This window comes from Adiantum capillus-veneris, chromosome 14, assembly GCF_014529385.1.
Source record: "Adiantum capillus-veneris isolate H3 chromosome 14, ASM1452938v2, whole genome shotgun sequence".
Classification (NCBI taxonomy): domain Eukaryota; kingdom Viridiplantae; phylum Streptophyta; class Polypodiopsida; order Polypodiales; family Pteridaceae; genus Adiantum; species Adiantum capillus-veneris.
The window spans coordinates 71,506,711-71,528,074 of NC_140944.1; the positions used below are offsets into that span (position 1 = coordinate 71,506,711).

General features: G+C 45.6%; 1 protein-coding gene across 1 annotated transcript in view; it reads left to right on the top strand.

Moving 5' to 3' along the window:
- Positions 1-21,364, top strand: part of RUG2 (Regulator of chromosome condensation (RCC1) family protein) — a 131,322-nt gene that overhangs the window by 14,008 nt on the left and 95,950 nt on the right. The window lies entirely within an intron of this gene.

Sequence of the window (21,364 nt, forward strand, 5' to 3'; positions counted from 1 at the left end):
CAATCCACTTTGGGCATCTGTGAAAAACAAACAATAAAAATCCTTGCTTCTATGTTGGAGAGAGAGAGAGAGAGAGAGAGAGAGAGCGAGAGAGAGAGAGAGAGAGAGAGAGAGAGAGAGAGAGAGAGAGAGAGAGAGAGAGAGAGAGAGAGAGAGAGAGAGAGAGAGAGAGAGAGAGAGATGGATGGATGAATGAAACGAAATGTAATATTAACGTCTTCAAAAGGCTAAAATGACCTATGAGACCAAAAGGTGAATATAATACCAAGTCTGGGTGCAAAAAGTACAAAGAACTGAAAAGAAAATAGTGGGTAGGGGTGGGATGAAAGCTGATATGAACAAAAGAGGGGGGGGGGGGTGGGCTGGTAGGTACAATGGAGCTCTCTGACAGTAGAGACATCAGTATCCAAAAGGCTGTAGAGCTTCAATGTCCTCCATGGTAAGCACTCTGTCATGACGGCTCCTATGTCGCGCCAGTATGGTATGGATCCTCTGTCGCAATCTGCGTCGATGTCGAGAAGGCCCCCTCATCCGTGGGCGACGGGACCGCCCCAACTCTATCGCCCGATCAAGCAGTATGCCAGAAATCTGTAATCTGCTGCTGTCGCTGGTTCTCTCTCATTGTGCCTCTCTTCAAGAGGTCCTCTCTGTGTCTGCGAATCTCCAGTAAGTATAATCCGAGGCATTTCTGATCCTTGTATCTCATGACTCTAGAAACTGGTCCAAAACCCTCTCTGGATAGATAGTGAAAGCGGCCTCGTATCTCATAGTATACTGGGCAGTGACATATGTAATGTAGCTGTGTCTCGGGCTCTATCTGGCACACCAGACAAATCCTCGACTCAGCGGGTACTCCTCTAAATTTGCCTGTCTCGATCTCTAGCTGATGTGAGGATGTGCATATCTGACCGATAGCACATTGTATCCCGTGGGATAGATGAGTATCCATGTATCCTGGTCTGATCACAAAACCATCCTCCGTAAGCTGGAGAAGATGTTCTCTATAGAAATCCATCTTTGTACCCAACTCATGTGTAGGCTGTATCCATGTCCTCTTTGTATCCAATTGAATCAAGTCCTGTCTGATGATCTTGGTAATCTCTGCCCTAGTGAGAGAGATGGGAGGGTGCATTCAGAGAGTACTGAAATGGGGGTAGCCGATCCATACTAAAGCCATGTAATTGAAACCAAGATGCCATTTCTGAATACCAACATGATCTATCTCCCTAAAATGCCAATTGTCGCGAAGACTCTAGTGCTAATCGAGCATATCTGTCTCTAGGGAGAGCCCAGGTGCTATGCATAAATGAAACTGATTGAGTGAGTGCCTCCATTACCAATAAAGGAGCAGCGAGCTCCGCCCTAACAATGTCATGTGGTCTTGAGGCCTTGGCCCTAATCATCCGAGAAATCATAGACACCAAGGCCTCTCCATACATCTCCATCCATCCGTATTGCCAGCTCTGCTATGATGATCGACTGAGGGGGCCCATATCTCCACTCCGTACAACATGGCCGAAGTGACCAAAGTATCAAAGAGCCAAAGCTTTGTCCGAGGTTCCTGGAACTGAACCTGCGAACATATCCTCTCAAGTCTCCCCAATGTTGCATAGGCTTTGGTCAATCTCATATTTGTTGCACGCCTCAGGGAAAATACTGGACCACTGAAAACCGCCCCAAGATAAGTATATGCATCTGCATACTCCACAGTCTCTCGACCATATGTAAAGGTGGGGGCGGACCTCCTTATCCACTGCACCGTAGTGTTAAACATAGTACCTTGGTCTTACCAAGGTTCATAGACAATCCACTATCCTGTGCAAATACATGCAACGCATCCAAATGACGTTGCATCCCCTTTGGAGAATATGAGATCAACACAATATCATTAGGATATAATAGCAACGGGATATACGTCCCTGCCAGCTGGGCACCTCTATCACCCTCTGTATGTACATAATCTGAAAACACCTATACATATATCCCAAAGAGAGCCGGAGATAGGGGACAGCCCTGCTTCACCCCAATTGTGTGGTGAACCATGTCGGACATGCCTTGAGTAGTGCGTACCTGCCCTACCATTATCCTGCCCCAAATCAGCTCTATGGGCACCCCCATGTCCTGTAATCTACGTATGAGTCTGGCTCGTGGCACTGTATGAAAGGCTTTGCAGAAATCCACAAAGCTACAATAAATCCTCCTGCCATGGTGTCTACCCTCCTCAATAATGGCTGTGAGCATCAAAAGCAGATCAAGAGTGGAGAAACCTCTCATGAACCCTGCCTGTCCTGTTGCTGGTATGTTGTCACAAAGTGAGGATGTGGCGGACAGCAGAAACCCTAATTTCTGCCAGAAACCCTAAAATTCCTGCAAACCCTAATTTCTGCCAGAAACCCTAATTTCCGGAAATCGCAGAGGCTTATAAAATTTTTTTTAATTTAAAAAAAAAAGAAAAGAAGGATGAGCGATGCAAATTTTGCTTTTTCTCTACCTTATGAGAAAGAGAGAGAATGCTTTTGCTTTCAAGTTTTGACTCTCTGTGAGAGAGAGAGAGAGCAATTGCTTTTGATTTGAAGCTTTTGGGCATCCCTTGTATCTTTAAATAAGTGGTGAGGGCTTCACTTCGCAGAGCATCTGGACGCAGAGTCTGAGAGTGAACCCCGAGCCACTCTCTTGTACTTTGATGATTGATTAATACAAAAAGAAATACCGAAAGGGACGCAAGTCTTTGGGGCCAATATTTCTAGGCACGGAACTCCGCCAGGCCAGTGTACATCTGTTGTGATCTGTGGCTTGTTTTGAAGTGGTTATTTGGTGCTGTCACGGTTGATTCTTGACTTGGAGTGTCCAAGTCTGTTACAGTGGTATCAGAGCACGGCCGCCGATCTCCGAATTTTTTTTCCGCGGCACCTGTGGCTTCAGTCAATGATCAGTCGACTCCCTCTGCATGTGGAGATGCGGGCAGGGATCACAACGAGGATTCCGACAGAGAGTATGGCCCGCCTTGGCCTACTCAGGCGGAGCGGTGAGAGATGGAGCGTCGCCAGTTGATCGGCGATGCAACAAAGATGATGCTCAATTTTGCCAAGGACCCGAAGATGGCAAAATATATGAACCAGACCTCTTTGGAAGAGGTACAGACGGAATGGCAGAGAACCACAACACCACTCCCGAAACCCGCTCTCAAGAAACCTTCTGCCTCCAAGAAAATATACGGAGAAGGAACTGGCGAACGTGGTTGATGCACGGATTGCTCAAGTTTTTGACGCGCAAAAGAAAGCCAAAAAGCACGGCAAAAAGCAGAAGAAAAGCACTGACTTTCCAGGTTATTTGGGTCGTCAGTCAACTTTTGACAAGGCAAAGAAACAGAAGAAGCGTGTCAAGTTTGAAGGCTTACTCAGTTCTTCTTCTTCTTTTGACAGTTCTTCTAGCTCTTCAGACTCGAGCGAAGAAGACAGAAAAAGCAAAAAGCGAAGCAAGACACAAAGCTTCGGAAAGGGCAAGAAAAAGGCAAAGAAGGCTACATCTCGCCCAGAGACTGACAGTTCTATTGAGGACTCGTCTACAGAGAGCTCAGATTCTGATGACGGAAAGTTTTATGCGAACAAGAAAAATTTTTACAAAGCTAACCAGTATGACTTTCTCGAAGATAAAAGCAAGAAAGTCCGAGAGTTTAAGGAAGGTGGCCACTCGATCAAGTTTGATACTTTTTTAGGATACTCAAATGCTTCGAAGGCTTTGTCTTTTATACAGCAGTTTGACATCGCTTTCGCAGGAGGACACTATTGAAAGCACTCCAAGATTCGGAGAGCTACCTCTTACTTTAAGAGGAATGCTCGTACTTCGTGGTCCACGCTTCTTTTAAACAAGACTGCGCCAGTTAAATGGCTGAAATTTAAGAAGCTTTTTATTTCTTCTTGGTTAACGCAAGAATATGAATGAGATATACGAGCTGCTGGGAACCATCTTCGGATGACCAAGAAAGACACAATCAATCCTTATTGTGAAAGATTCTGGAGAACAGATTGAGCGGTTTACGTTGGGTCTACCTACAGTGATCCGAGATCACTGCTTGGAATAGAAGTCAGCTTCTATTTAGGAGTTGATGAGTCATGCGAAGCGGGGCTTTGCCATTCACTCTGGCAGTTTGACCTACCCCACAGCTAAGGCCATGACACAACGAGCCGAACAGACTTCTGGGAATGAAAGTAGAAAGAAAAAGAGTAACCCAAAGAAAAAGGATGCACGACCCAAGCTTACTCCTGAGGAGAGAGCTCGCTTCATCAGAGAGGGGAAGTGCTTTGGATGCAGGGAACATGGACATATCTCCGCGAAGTGCCCTAAAAAGGCACAGAAAGAACAGAATGATAAAGACGACGACGACAGGCCTGAGAGTTCGAGAGCAGCTGAGGAATGTGGCAGAAAAGGCAGATAGAAAAGCAGAACTGGTACCACATGGCGTGGGACCTGCACCGAATCTAATGAATGAAAGTACAAACTTTGCCGCTTTTGGGGCAAAGTGAAGGATCGGGAAGCTCTTGAAGGAGCCAAGGCCAACTTCTTTTATTTGGAATTGGCGACTCGATTTGGAATTACGCCCGAAAGACTGATGCCACAGGCGGAGGTAGTTCGACTGGCACCCGGATGGGATGTTGCCATTACACCGAGCATTGGCAAACTTCGTTTGCAATGACAGGGGTGTTCAGGGCACACGAGTGACGTTCTACTCGGAATCCCTTGGTACCACTTGAACTATGCCGTGGTTGACTACCGGACCGAGAAAGCGACTTTGACAAATGAAGGGCTTAGAGATTGTACTTGATGAACTTCAGTTTCTTTACTCATTCTTTTGGGAGAGAATGGAACGATGGATAAAGGTTGAATATGTTTTGACCTGATCAAAAGAACGCCAAGATTTTTCTCCACACTCATGCCGATTGCTTTTCAGAGGGCTTGAAGATCAAACCATTGATCTGATACCTGGAAGCACGTCACCGAACCGGCCACCCTACCGTGTGAGCCGAGCACAAAATGAAGAGATTATGAACCAAGTGAAAGACCTCTTGGAAAAGGGTCTTGTCCAGCCTAGTACTTCACCGTATTGCTCTCCAGTGTTGTTGGTTTTGAAGAAAGACGGATCTTGGAGAATGTGCATCGATTATAGCACTCTCAACGAAATCACCATCAAGAACAGATTTCCGATTCCTAGGATCGATGATATACTCGACAGGTGAGAGGGATCCTCATGCTTTAGCAGGATTGACTTCAAGAGTGGATATCATCAGATCAGGATAGCGCCGAGAGATGTCTACAAGACAGCTTTTCGGACGACTTTTGGGTTATTTGAGTTTTTGGTGATGCCTTTTGGCTTAACCAATGCTCCTGCGACATTTAACCAGATGATGGACAGGATTTTTCGAGAGTACAGGCTATTTGTTGGCACTTTCTTTGACGACATCATTGTTTTCTCCAAGAATAAGGTAGAACACAGAGCTCATCTGCTTCAAGTCTTTCAGGCATTACCAGATCACACGTTAGTGATGAATGGAAAGAAAAGTGAATTTTTCCTACCAGAGATACACTTTTTGGGACACATTGTGTCAGCAGCAGGAGTGCAAATGGACCCGGCCAAGATAGAGACTATCCGTGATTGGCCCGATTTGAGGAATGTCCATGAAGTTAGAAGCTTCTTGGGACTGTGTTCGTACTACAGGCGGTTTGCGCTACTTCTTATCACCATCAGAGTTTGCGCTACTTCTTATCACAGAAGCAGCTTTCGGAAAAGCAGATGCTGTGGGTGAACATCTTGTCACAGTTCCACTTCCAGATTGTCCATGTGCAGGGACAAAAGAATGTGGTGGCAGATGCTTTGTCTCGGGAACCGTTGGTTCTGGCTATTTCCGCGATACATCACAGGAGCTTCGAGGATATGGTCGATCAGTATGCCACAGATACAGATTTTGCAGATATTTTCACACGGATACGAGATGGGGAGACAGTAGCAGGATACTCCCTTCAGGAAGGCTACTTGATGAGAAACACTATGTTGTGCGTTGCACAGCCGTTGAGGGAAAAGGTTATGACTGAATGCCACTGTCCACCTTTTACGGGTCACTGCGGCATTGCTACCCACTAGGGGTAGAGAGATACTTCTTTTGGTCGAGACTCAAAAAGGATGTGGAAGAGTTTGTGTGCAGTATGCCAGAAGGTCAAGTTTGACAGGCATATGGCACAGGAAATTGTTACAGCCTTTACCCATACCCACCCGCCCCTGGGAAAGTATTGAAATGGATTTCATTTTTGATCTCCCGATTCCACAGAATGATCACGATGATTTTCCGATTACATGGCACGTCTGAGACGATTGTCTCCGACAGAGACCCGAGATTTATGAGTTTGTTTTGGAAGGCAATTTGGGAGAACATTGGCATGCGGTTGCAGTTCTCGTCATCGTTCCACTTGCAGACTGATGGGCAATCTGAGATTGCCAATTCAGTGGTTTTAGATTTATTGAAGTCTTGTATCTCGGATCAGAAGACTCAATGGGAAAAGAACTTACCTTTGGTGGAATTTGCCTACAATAACACGATACACTCTTCGACGGGGAAGACGCCATGTGAGATTGTTGAAAGTGCTGCGAAGGTTCCATCCTTCCTGAGCACGAAAGATTAGATATTTGAAGCGGATGAATATTCGCGAGATTTGGATACGGCTATTGCCAAGGTTCGCGAGACTTTGTAGGAGTCTCAAGAACGACAGAAAAAGACAGCGGGTCGCCATCGTCGCGACTTGAAATTGAAGGAGGATGATTGGGTGCTCTTACGTTTTGAGAAGGCACGCCTACGAAAGAAAAAGGGAAAGGAGAGGCTTTTTTCAAAACTTAGTATGCGATACAAGGACCTTTCCAGATGACAAGATAAATGATGTCTCCTTCCGATTGAAACTGCCAGATACTTGGAGGATTCACAATGCATTGCATGTGAGTCTCTTGAAACCTGTTAAGGGTGATGTGCTTGATGAGCAACCCGAAGTGGAAGAAAAGGAGGAGATCCTTGTTTCTTAACAGATTTTGGCACATAACGATACGAAGAAAGGTAAAGTCTGAAGGCGGTTCTTGCTTAAGTTCAAGAACTTTCCTGCATTTGATGCGAAGTGGATGGAGGAGGAGGACCTAGCAGATACTCCTTGGATTGTGAAACTTTACCTCGATGTTTTGGTTTAGCATAGTCTACTCCAAACGGAACCCAGAATTCAGCTTGGCCGGAGATCTGGTGCAGTGGGATGCACAAGAGGGGAGTCACTCCGCTCCCTTGTCAACAGATGCCTTGATTTAGATACTAGAGTCACTGATGTCTCTTTGAGCTTCAGGGATACTGAGAGCTGACAGTATTCTGCTGTATGACTTTATGAAATGGAATTCCTGATAATGATACTGATTTGTTCTTGACTTCTTGCGAGTGCTGGAACTGATAGACAAAATGACTGCATCATTTTGGTCCGATTGATCTCGAATAGACATGGTTGCAATAGGGGTTAGTCAATCGGACATCGTTGAGGTCCCGATTGGACCTAGATGTGATTGCTAGCTACATTGCCGATAAATCATGGTCTAAGATCCGAATGAATGTTGAATGTCATGTGATGTCCTGTGATGTCTGGTGATGTCCTGTGATGTCGTGTGATGTGACTGTCGATTTTGTACATGTGCTAGATGTGTGTTCCTAGTACGTAGGTACTAACAGTCAGTGTCTGCTAAGATGGTTTATGGATTTTGTCGGTTTTGCAGGGGTAATCGCGGTCGATTACAATGCTTTCAAGAGGGGGGTATGTCACAAAGTGAGGATGTGGCGGACAGCAGAAACCCTAATTTCTACCGGAAACCCTAATTTCCGGAAATCGTTGAGGCTTATTAAAAAAAAAAAAATAAAAAAAAAATAAAATAAAAAAATATATATTTTAGATAGATGAGCGACGCAAATTTTGCTTTTTCTCTACCTAATGAGAAAGAGAGAGAGAATGCTTTTGCTTTCAAGTTTTGACTCTCTGTGAGAGAGAGAGAGAGCAATTACTTTTGATTTGAAGCTTTTGGGGCTCTGCTTTTGGGCATCCCTTGTATCTTTAAATAAGTGGTGAGGGCTTCACTTCGCAGAGCATCTGGACGCAGAGTCTGAGAGTGAACCCCGAGCCACTCTCTTGTACTTTGATGATTGATTAATACAAAAAGAAATACCGAAAGGGGCGCTAGTCTTTGGGGCCAATATCTCTAGGCACGGAACTCCGCCGGGCCAGTGTACATCTATTGTGATCTGTGACTTGTTTTGAAGTGGTTATTTGGTGCTGACGCGGTTGATTCTTGACTTGGAGTGTCCAAGTCTGTTACATATGTCCTCTCTCTCTGCCCATCTACTCAACTCATGCTCAAGAATTGATGCATATAGCCTAGCTAGTGTGACCAACCATGATGGTGCGGTAATTCTCGGGAAGCATAGGATCTCCCGACTTGAAGATAGGCACAATCGTGGACATACTCCAGGTTTCAAGAAAACCCTCATACATGGCTCTATTAAACATCATAGCAAGAGGCTTTGCAAGCATATCTTTGGCATGAATGTAGTGCTCTGATACCAAACCATCATGATCCTATGCTCTTCCTGTCTTCATCTTGTCAATGGCTTTCCTTACCCTCTCAGCAATAAAGAAGGTACATGTCTCTGGGCATGCCTTTGGAGGGTCAGGCAAAGGTGGCTGCCCCGATGCTGTAGAGAGAGATGTAGCATATTCCCCCCATGTCTCTTTGGAAGTGATGACCGGCGGTGGAGAGTGCTCATGGAAAAGCCTCCATGTCTCACTAGAGTCGTGACTCATAAACAGTTGATACAGATCACGCTCTAACTGAGATAGGTAAGCCCTCTTCTTTGGTCGCACTAGGCGGCAAAAGATATTCCGTGACTTGTCTATGTGTAGTAGTACCCATGAGCACCTCTTTGTAATCTGATCCTCGTCTCTCTACACTCCTTATCATACCTTGCTCAGAGAGAGGGGGAACCTGCTGCCGAGGGCCTGTGTTCTCCTTGCTCATCTATGAAATAGTGCCAGCCTTGGTTTGCTTATATATTATCTTACCCAATTTGCCCTACTTAGTTCCCAACAAAAGTCACTTAAAATAATAAGTGAAAACTGTCAAAAATATGGAAAATAGGTAAAATACATTGGAAAATTCCCTTGAAGGATTGGATTCTGATGGGAATGCTTATGACCATGCTGTGTGCAACCAGAGGATATGCGTCTACACTAAGTGCCTGGGCATGCACAGTCTGCGAACAGACTCACAAAAGTGCCAGAACACTTCTAATCTAGACTGACTGGACTGATGGAACCCTTGTTATGAAGTAGCTTGTCCACGGGCACATAGGGTTGGATGTGTCACATGACATCCCCTCCTTTTTAAAATGAGGTACTGGTACCGAGCTGCATGGCTTCCTTGTAGTCTGCCAACAACTCTGGATAGTCTTTGAAAAACTCTTCGTCGACCCACACCGCTTCGTGGGTCCCTCGATCCTTGAACTTCAAAAAGTATTGTCTCACTTGCTTCTTCGAACCATGTCGAAACCGATGCAACAACACTTGCTCCGGCTCCATGACTTCAGCTTCATCGATGATCTCCGGTTCTTCTTCTTCCGAAATGTCCTTTGGAGGTGTTCCTTGAGACACTTTCAACCAAGAAACATGGAAAACTTTGTGCATTGACCATGAGTTAGGCAACTGCAATTTCATTGAAACCTCATTGATCTTTTTAATGACTGGAAATGGACCATACATACGAAAAGACAACTTGGGACACTTCTTTCCAACTTGCTTAAGATATTGCTTTATGATTCTTAAATACACCCAATCTCCTTCCTTGATCGAAACGTCCTGACGATGCTTGTTAGCCTGCCGTGAATAAGATTCCTGAGCCTTGCTTAGCCGAAGCTTCACACTCTCAGAAATCTCATCCAATGACTGACTTTCAACATTGGCATCAGGCATTTGATTGACCGAGTGAGTCAAAAGTGATTGGAAGGGACGGCCAAAAGCTGCCTCATACGGAGTTCGACCAATGGCAGAAGAAAAAGAGTCATTCAAAATAGCTTGAACCAATGGGAGATAGAGCTCCCACTGATACTGCTGATCATGCACATATGACTTTAAAACATCAAAAGCCAATTGATTGTAAATCTCTATTTGACCATTTGACTGTGGATGAAAAGCCGATGAAAAATTCAACTTAGTGCCAAAATTTTCAAAGAGTGCGCGCCAAAAATTGGACGTGAACTTAACATCCCTATCTGAAACAATTGATTTTGGCAAACCACAGAGGGGGTACCGATGTTTAATGAACAGCCCTGCTACATCTTGTGCAATAACTGTGGCTTTACAAGGAATCAACATGCAAAACTTGTTGAAACGATCGACAATTGTTCAAACATTGAGTGTTGCTTGAATGCAAACTTGGTGGAAGGTTAGTCACAAAATCCATAGAAATATCTTGAAAAGGTTCCTCGGGAATAGGCAGCGGAAGCAAGAGGCCTTGCTGCTTACCCCAAGGAGCTTTTACTTTTTGACATATAGTGCACTGTGTGACATAACGAAACACATCCTTTCGCATTTTAGGCCAATAAAAGAATCTTTCAATTTTTTTCAGAGTGGTGTTCATTCCCCTGTGCCCACCCGTGAGAGAATCATGTGCATCATGCAATATGGTTGGCCTGAGAGAGGGCAACACACATAAACGTTGACGAAAATACAAAAAACCATCACGAATGAGATAGTTGCTTTGCCCTTGGGAAGCAAGAGCCTGCAACCAATGCTTACCAAACTCGGAATCCGCATACTAATTCTTCATGCTGTCGAAAGACTCATCCTGAATAGAAAATGTGGATCTTGACTCAAGAGCCAAAATCTGTCCTTTGCGACTCAAACGCATCTGCAACAGGGTTAGCTTTTCCAGGCACATACTCAATCAAACCTCCAAATTGCTCAAAAAATTGTGACCACCGTGCTTAGCGATCACTTCAATGTGCACTAGGCATAGACTGGAGCCACTTGAGGGCTTGATGATCTGTGCAAACTGTAAACTCTCTACCATAAAGAAAATGCTTCCAATGCTTAAGAGAGTGAATGACAGACAAAAGTTCTTTATCATAAATTGAATAGTTCTTCTCTACACTATTGAGCTTCTGGCTAAGGAAAGCTACTGGACGACCATGCTGTTGAAGCACAGCGCCTATGGCGACATTGCTCTCATCCGTCCACACCTCAAAGGGATCATCCCAAGAGGCAAGGATAAGACACGGTGCTTCTGTCACCGCAACCTTGAGAGCTGCGAAAGCCTCAATGGCTGATTTGAGCAAGTCTACGCGCCGACGGCGAGTCTTTACCCCTTTCAAAACATCAGTCATAGGTGCAACAATGCGTGCAAAATTCTCTATGTGTGAACTATATGCTTGACATAAACCAAGGAAAGAACGCACATCATATGCAGTTTTGGGCAAATCCCAATTACGAACCTGTTCCATCTTCGCGGGATCTAGCTTGACACCTTCTGCAGAAATGATATAACCCAGATAAGTGACTTCAGTAAGAAAATTTTTTGACTTCTTAGCTGCAATGTATAATTGACACTCATCCAAACGGGTTAGTATCCTTTCGACATCCCTTTCATGCTGTTCCCACGATGCAAAAAAAATGAGGATATCATCCAAAAAGATGAACACACATACACCGACCATATCGCCGAAACGACCTACCATGAGACGATTAAATGTACCCATGGCACCTGTCAATCCAAAAGGCATAACAATATACTCCCATTGCCCTCGCTTAGTGCGAAAAGCGGTCTTGAAGATGTCGCTTTTGAATACCCGTACCTGATGGTATCCTCTCTTGAGATCGACCTTGCTGAAAACCTTTGCCCCATTGAGCCTATCTAGGATATACTCAATGCGAGGCATCGGAAACTTGTTCTTGACGGTCATCTTGTTTAATGCCTTGTAATCAACACACAAACGAGACGAACCATCCTTCTTGCGAACAAACAAAATAGGAGCAGCAAAAGGACTTAGACTAGGACGTATGAATCCTCTAGCCACCAACTCCGTGAGTTGTCGCTCTAACTCTTCCTCCTGTGTCTTGTTCAAACGATAGGGAGCCTTACTGACAGGCTGTGCCCCCTCCATAAGCTCGATGCGATGGTCCTCCGGCCGCTCGGGTGGGTGGGAGACGAGGTGGAAGATCATCCTGCAAAAAGAGATGTTTAAACTTGGTAAACAAATCTGAATACTTAGCTGGAGCTGAATGCTCTGGGAAGCTGGAGCAGCATAGCTGAATGCCGCTTGTGCTCCTCGTCATAATTCACGCTTTAGCTGCACATGAGAGATGAGAGGCAAAGAATGCAAGCCCTCCGAAGCACGAATGATGAGGGGGGAGTCAGTTTTGGCATTTAATGTGAGAGTGTTAGCCTCCCAATCAATGAGAGGGTTATGCTCACGAAACCATCTTATGCCGAAAAGCATATCACATCCTGAGAGAGGAGACACAAGAAATTTCCGACGGAAAGCAGCTTGTTGAACGGTAACATCACATCAAGGCACTCTTTCGTGATGAGAGAGTCCATACCAGGAGCGAAGCCAGAAACCTGGAGAGGATATTTCTGACTAACCTCTAGGCGGGCTCTCTCAACAAGAGGCACTAATCACATCATGCATACTGCCTGGATCAAACAATATGATAAAACGCTGACCCTTTACATGACCATAACACTTCATGAGAGACTCATCAATGTGTGTGTCAAAGACATGAGAAGATTCAACTTGGTTCATTAAAGTGCTTGTGGCTGCTGTGGGTGCCTTTGGTTCTTTAGGTGGGGCTGTCTTAGGACAAGCCTTCTTAATGTGACCCTGTGGTTGCTGCGGGTGCCTTTGGTTCTTTAGGTGGGGCTGTCTTAGGACAAGCCTTCTTAATGTGACCCTTGACGTGACATTGATAACATCTACCTTCCTTAGCATAAATCCTTAGCTTTTTTATCTGGGGTTAGCTTAGATTTTGCAGGTGCTTTAGCTCTACCCTTAGATTCATTGTTAGAGTTCTTCTCCGAGGAATTAGAGGAAGAAGGGTTAGAAGAATTACCATTCTTACCATTCTTACCATTCTGCGTGTTCTAAGAATTCTGAGATGTTCCTCGAGAAGTGTTGTTCTCCTTAGGCTTTCCCTTGTTGTGCTTCATCTCTTGGGAGAGAGCAATCGCTACCGCCTTGTTGAGATCCGCGGGGTCAAGACTTCTACATCAAACTTGATGTATTCGTCTAACCCAAACAGGAAAGCCTCTTTGCGCTCATCATCCGATTTGCGTAATTGAGTGCCGAGCTGCAAAACACGGTTAGAAAAAGACATGACTGGCATACCATGTTGCTTGAGATTGCGCCAATCTTCTTTCAATCGTGCTAGGTACTGAGGAGGCATAAACCGCGCCTTGAGCTTGTCTTGGAAATCAGCCCAACTAAAGGAAAGGGCATGAATTCGTCGGCTTCCTCTAGGTGCACGGCTAACTGTGCCTCTTGCCATGCGTGGTACCAATTGATGGCATCACCGGCAAGGTACATGGCTGCCGTCAAAACTTTGCTATTTCCTGTCTTAGTTGTCACAAAATAAGCATTAAATTGATGCAACCAAGAATGAATAACCGTAGCATCCATCTTACTAGCATACTTATTGAAAGTCAACTTCTCTGTGACCGTTTTTTTGGAGTCTGAATCGCGGCTTGCGCCACTTGAGGAACTACCAACATCTTTGGCTGGCTTGGACTTCGAAGCGAGAACATGTCGTACCAACTTTTGCATGCGTTGTTCACTCTGTACCGCACGCTCGGCCTGTCGTTCTTCGGCCACCACGCGCGCTTGATCACGCTCACGCTCAAAGGTGTCTTGTCTGAGTTGGCGTTCACGCTCCAAGGTGTCTTGTCTGAGTTGGCGTTCATGCTCCAAGGCTTCCTGTCATTCTGCTTTTCTTTCTAGTTGTGCCATTGCAACGCGAGTCGTTTCTTGTTGTTGTGCCATCATCTCCATCATCGACTTGACCATCGCCTCCATAGGATTTGGTACAACTTGTGGCATAGATGGGGAAGGGGGAGGGTCGGGAAAACCTTCTGGTGAGGAAAACTCTTCTTCGCCACTCCCATGCTCACCACCTGTATGCGAAGTATCCATTCCGCTTCGGGTGATGACCATGCACTATGATCTTTGGTTCTTAAGTTCACGAGGAACTTGGGTTCTTGGGTTCTTGAGGGTCTTCTTTTGCTTGCAATCTGTGTTAGAGAAGGATCTTCTCTTCACCCGAGTTCTGCTCTTTTCTGCGAGGGCGCACCCCTTGGCGGCCTTGCGCTCACACCAAGGTTGCTTTTTCCCACCTCACGTCGATTGGCCGGCCGCTGAGTGCACGGTCCGCTCTCAATGAGTGAAAAGAGGCACAAGGGGAGGCTGGACAAGCCCTTCTTTCTTGGGATTCCTGTCACTCTTCAAAAACACGATTAGGAATCAACACGCCCAAGCGAACTTGGGTTCGTGCGACCGCAACAAGCAAAAAAATTCTTGTGGTTCTTTCCTTGAGTGATACCGAACACTGCCAAAGCTCTGATACCAATGTAAGGTGTAGCGGAGTAAATGTTGTTCTTTCTCAAGATGAGTGCTCCGTATTGTGCTCAAGGTTCCTTTTTGTTCTTATGGAAGGGGAGCCTTCCGTTCTTAATGAGAGAGTGCAATGATCACAAACAAGTGGATGGACACTGTGTGTGAAAGTGTATGAGACTGAGAGATAGAGAGAGAAGAGAAATACGACACTAGAGATGTAAAACCCTCCTCCGAAGGCCCCACTCTCGTTGGCGAGAGTGGTCTACGATTGATTGCACAAACTGGTACAAAATGGGTGCATGTGACTGATGCAAGTCTAGGCTAGATCGATGTTGACGACGGGGATGGCGAGGACCGATCTAAGGGCTGAAATCTGATGCTTTTGTCCTGCTGTCCAAAAACGCCAGGGGCTGAAAACTGCTACGGTTGAAAACGCTATGGAAAAATGCTGATTTGCAGGTCTTTATTGCTGAAATTCTGCAGCTGTTGTGAGGCTGAAATGGCTATGGAAAGAGGGCGACAAAGGCCTGCTGAAAACACCCAAGGGCTGAGATCTGTGGCGACAAGTGCTTGGATGAAAAACGCTAGGGCTGAGGAGACTTGGTGAGGGTGCTGTGGCTGAAAACGCCAAGTGCTGGAAGTTGCTGGCGATGAAGCCTTAGTGAGGAAACGCTAGATATGGGGGATTGCCTGCTGTGAAGGAATCGCCCAAGGGGTGGGAGTCTTGCTGGGAGAGAGGGGGAACGTGCTATCGAGGGCTTGTGTTCTCCTTCCTCATCTGCCAAATAGTGCTAGCCTTGGTTTGCTTATATATTATCTTACCCAATTTGCCCTACCTAGTTCCCAATAAAAGTCACTTAAAATAATAAGTGAAAATTGTCAAAAATAGGGAAAATAGGTAAAATACACTAGAAAATTCCCTTGAAGGATTCTGATGGGAATGCTTATGATCATGTTGTGTGCAGCCAGAGGATATGCATCTACACTACGTGCGTGGGCATGCACGGTCTGCGAAGAGACTCACAAAAGTGCCATAACACTTCTAATCTAGACTGACTGGACTGACGGAACCCTTGTTATGAAGTAGCTTGTCCACGGACACATAGGGTTGGATGTGTCACGTGACAGAGGGTCCATTGGCCAAGAGAAATGAAAAGAACAACAACTAAGAGGGGTTGGATGAGGGAGAAGCCGGTTTGGGAGTTCGAAACTCTTGAATGATGGCTTTGCCACCTCGATAGACCGCCCATTTGCCTTGTTTGCGGGCTTCGTGCATCTTCTTTAGCTTGCTTGCTTTTGTTTTTAGTTGATTCGTAGTTAATTCTTTGGCGATCCAAAAGATTTTTCCCTTGAGGAGGCAAGATGGTGTAGCAACCGTAGTTGCTCTTCTTTGTCCTTGAAGGTGAGGAAACATTGAGTAGGTGGCACTTTCCTATGTGTATCATTGACCCAAGAGATGGTTTTGGCTTTATGTGAACCGGTTGAAGGATATCATCAAGCTTGGTGATTGCTTCTTCCAGAGAGAGAGAGAGAGAGAAATGAAATGAAATGTTAAATTAAACGTCTTCAAAAGGACAAAATGACCTATGAGACCAAATTGATTGGTGGATCTAATCCAATGTTTGGGTACATAAACTAAAGTAAAGTAAAGTGAAAGACTAGAATCATCCTCGTGGATTGCTACAATCTTGGTAGATCTAATCCAATGTCTGGGTACAAAAGTGAAGTAAAGTGAGACTAAAATCATCATCACCTATGCCCGAGGATGCCCGGCATCTGGCGTAGTCCAAGAACGTACTGCATTGGTTGCTGCAGAGCTTTGTCAATGTCCACCTCTGTAAATAGTTGTACTGGACGTCTCCCATGTTGTCCTAGAATAGTCCTAATCCTCTGATGGAGCCTCCGTCGATGTCATGGTCGCCCTCGTAGATGTGGGCGTCTAGCTCTCCCGAGCTCAATGGCGCTGTCAACTAATATACCTCTGGTATAAGTGGGCTCTGAGGTCTACTGTGGAGCATGCTCATCTGGCTACTGAGTCCTTGCTCTAAAGAAGTCAGTAATCTCCCTCTGGGAATGTCTCCCATTGTCTGATCTTTGAGACTCTCCCTGTGTTTGTGCTGCTCTAGCAAAAACAACTCGAGGCATCTTTGATCCTGATATCTCATGACTCTAGCCAATGGTCGAAAGCTCTCTCTGAATAGATAATGAAAGCGGCCTTGTATCTCATAGTATACTGGACAATGACAAATGTAATGTAACTCTGTCTTTGGCTCCATATGACACAACTGACATATCCTGGCCTCTGCTGGTACTCTCCTACCAGTCTCAATCTCTAGTTGATAGGCTTATGTGCGCATCTGACCAATAGCACATCGTATCCCATAGGATAAACAAGTGTCCATATAGCTCGGTATGATCACATATCCATCCTTTGTTAGTTGGAGAAGATGCTCTCTATAGAAATCTGTCTTCGTGCCCAACTCTTGTGTCGGCTGCATCCATGTGCTCTTGGTATCTAGCTGCATCAAATCCTGACGTATGAGTCTAGTGATCTCTGTCCGTGTGAGAGATAGGGAGGGAGCATCCAAGAAGTACTGGAACAGAGGCAGTCTATCTATGCTGAAGCCCATGTGACTGAAACCATGATGTCATGTGCCCATACCAGCATGTTGTGTCCCCCTGTAGCGCTAGCTGATGAGATGGTTCAAGGGCTAGCCGAGCATATATATTTGTGGGAAGGTCCCATAAATTATGCATGAAGGATACTGATCTAGTAAGGGCCTCGACCACGACGGGGGGGGGGGGGGGGGGGGGGGGGACAGCTAGCTCGGCTCGAATAATCTCATGTGGCACTGAGGCCTTAGCTTGATTCATCGGAGAGGTCATAGAGACTAGAGGCGTCTCCATCCATCAATGCTATCGGTGGTCCACCGAGGGCCCCCAAATCTGAACCCCATAGAGCATAGTTGAAGCCATTAGAGTGTCAAAAAGCCACACCTTTGTTCGAGGTTCTTGAAACTGAACCTGCGAACACATCTTAACACATCTTCTCCAATCCTCCAAGGGCTACATAAGCTCTCGTCAATCTAGTTTCTGCTGCTCTCCTCAATGAAAACACCGGTCCGCCGCTGAAGACTACCCCAAGATAGGTGTATGCATCTGTACACTCCACCGTATCCTCGCGATATGTAAAAGTCGGTGCTGACCTTTTGACCCATCGTGGTGTGGTGTTAAACACCATAACCTTGGTTTTCCCCAGGTTCACAGACAATCCATTATCGTGGCCAAATGTGTACAAAGCATCTAAATGACACTGCCTCCTCCGGGGAGTCAGAAATCAACACAATATCATCAGCATATAACAATAATGGGATCCATGTCCTTGCCAACTGTCACAAACGGGAGCGCATAGCAATATAAAATACATTCGAATAAATAGGATTTATCACTTATACTGAAGCCAGAGGATATAGAGAGAAATAGATAGAGAGAGAGAGGCAGAGAGTGAGAGGATCGACACAGTACTGGGGACCAGAAGATGGGCTAGTCTCCCCTCCCCGTAATAGTATCTTTATTACTAAGGAGAAGTCTATACAAGCACTTGAACCGAATGTGTTACCACGTTCGTTCTAGAATAAGACTTGATGCAAAACCCTCTTCCAAGGAACTTCCGTAGAATCAAGGTTCTCGCCTCTGGATCTCACCTTCCAGACTTAGGGCATGGCATCCTGCAACTCTTTTCTGACTGTTTCCAGAGTCCACTTCTCGCAGAACAACTCTGCTTTTCCGGACGCAAAGTCCTTACTTGGGAATCTCAACTCCCGGATCACAACTCAAGAGACTACCTCTCTCCGATCCGTGGATCTACTTCCCAAACTCGGGTACGAAACTCCTAGGCTGATCTCGCTCTAATTCCTCAGGGCGCTTTTCTCCTACAGAGGCTCATGCCTTCCTTTGCTCCTACTCCCTCACTAAGAGGAAGTACACCTGGAAACAAATACTTAGAGATCATAACATGAAAATCGTTACCTTCAAAGTCTCGACGCTCGAAACGCAACTCGGTTCTCGAAAAGCAATTCCCTGGAAGAGATCTCTACACGACATACATGCCAAATAGTGTAGGAGATAGTGGGCAGCCCTGTTTCACCCCAATAGAGAAGTGAACCAAATCAGAAATCCTCTTTGGAGTGCGTATATGCCCCACTATTGACTTGTATACAGCCATGATCCCCCAAATCAACTCTTTGGTACCCCCATCTCCTGCAGTCTGCGCATCAATCTAGCTCTAGGCACTGCATCGAAGGCTTTGCGGAAATCCACAAAGCAACAATAGAGCCGTCTCCCACGTGATCTCCCCTCCTCAATAATGGCTCTGAGTGTCAGAATATGATCAAGAGTAGAGAAACCTCTCCTGAAACCTGCCTGTCCTGCTGCCCGTACACCCTCTCTCTCTGCCCATCTACTCAACTGCTGCTCAAGGATGGATGCATAGAACCGTGCCAATGTGTGTTTAATCATGATAGTGCAGGCCAGGGTCCATAGGATTGCATGACTTGAAGATAGGTATGATAGTGGACAAACTCCAAGTATCAGGTAGGCCCTCGCGCATGGCACGGTTGAACATCGCTGCTAGAAGCTCTGCAAGTAGATCTCTGGCATGTATAAAATGCTTTACTACCAGGCATTTGTGATCATATGCTCTCTAGGTCTTCATCCTATATATATATATATATATATATATATATATATATATATATATATATATATATATATATATATATATATATATATATATATATATATATATATATAGAGAGAGAGAGAGAGAGAGAGAGAGAGAGAGAGAGAGCCAAGTTGTAACTGTCCCACCATGAGATGCCACCCAGGCGCCAATGTAAAATCTATCTAATCTCTGAAGTTTCTTTGTATTTGAGATCTGAGACTTCCTATGTGCCTAGACGAGGATCATGCATCTCTGACTTGGTGTTGTAGGATGTTCCAACGATTCCGGATGCTTGGTCACGCTAGTTCTGCAGATCGAGTGACCTATTTGGCTACATGCATCACTGCATCTTCCCATGCTTGCAGAGAGACATGTAGAGAGACGGTGAGCGCTATTCTTCCAGGAATGAGATTTATAGGGTCGTTGGGATTCATACGCCAACATCTTGAGGAGTTACGAGGAGATGAGTGTTTGGGTGAGCGCGAGGTTGACACCAGAGAGACTCTTAGTTGCATTCAGATTGAGAAATCCGAATTCTCCATTGCGTAAATGGAATTTAAATGATGCAATACCTCAATGCAACACTCCACTAGACTTGAGTGGTTGATGTAGCCACGGTAACTCTTTGCGATGAAGCATCTTTGGGGCTGATTTGATGCACCTTTGTTATTTGACTCGATGTGGGTTGCAGAGGCCAGCACGACGAAGATTTTGGGCTGATTTCACTCCTGATGTGAGGATTTAAGGGCTGACTGCTGGCTGCAAAACTGCAGATGTGCAGTGCTGAGAACTCAGCAATTCTGCCGTGATGCAATGCTGAAAACGCAGCTAAAGATAGGCCAATGGATGGGCAGCTGGTTGCACAACTCCGAGGGAGGTGAGACGCCAGATGGAGGACAGCGATGGGTGCCGAGAGAGGCTGCAGGTAGAGGTGGCACTAATGAAGAAAAATGCGAGAGAGAGAGAGAGAGAGAGAGAGAGAGAGAGAGAGAGAGAGAGAGAGAGAGAGAGAGAGAGAGAGAGAGAGAGAGATTACATTATCGTCCACGGAGGTCAGATATGACCCATGGGCCAAAACAAGCATTACATCTGGTTTTGGGGGGTGAAGACATTAGATACATATCGGTTAAGGACTGAGTGTCCATCAGGGGGTGAAGGAAAAAAGGAAGAGAACAATAACAAAACCTAAGGAGGGTCAAGTGGAGGCGGAGCTGGCTTGGGAGTTCGGAACTCCTGGATGATGGCTTTACCGCCACGGTAGACTGCCCATTTACCTTGTTTACAAGCATCTTCTTGAGCTCGCTTGCTTTCAGCTTGAGTTGATTTGTGGTCAATTCCTCGGAGATCCAAAGCTTTGTCCCCTTGAGGCAATAGGATTGACATAGCAGTCGCGTCCGTTCTTCTTTGTTTTTGAAAGTGAGGATGCATTGACCAAGTGGCACACCTCTATGCGTATCGTTGATCTAAGAGACAGTGTCGGGCTCGATGCTAACTGGTTGAAGAATGTCATTGAGCTTCGTGATGGCTTCTTCGAGGGTCCTCCTCGGTGCACCATGGGGAGCAAAGCCCTCCAATCCGAATCTTGAGACCGATGGCTTCTTGTAGCCGGCATTTTTTTAAAGCTGCTTGTATTTCACTGTCGATCTTCTTATGTACTGCATCGTGGGCTTCTTTCCGAGCTGTCTTCATAGTCTCTGTGAGAGAAGCTTCGACTTCATGTGTTTTTGCAAGCAAATGTTCGCTCTCCTTTGCCTTTGTGTCCTCAAGCTTACTCAGGCGTTCTTTGAGTTGAGTATTCTCAAGAATAAGTTCTTGGATTTGAGCCTCTAGGGCCACGACCCTTGCATCTTGGCGGGCAGTGGGATCTTTCTTGGGCGTAGCTGCAACCGCAAGAAAACTCTTGCGTGCACTTGAAATGGGTGTGTTGAAGGAGGACATTGGAACTCCAAAATCTCTATTATGTGGGCAAGCCTCCATA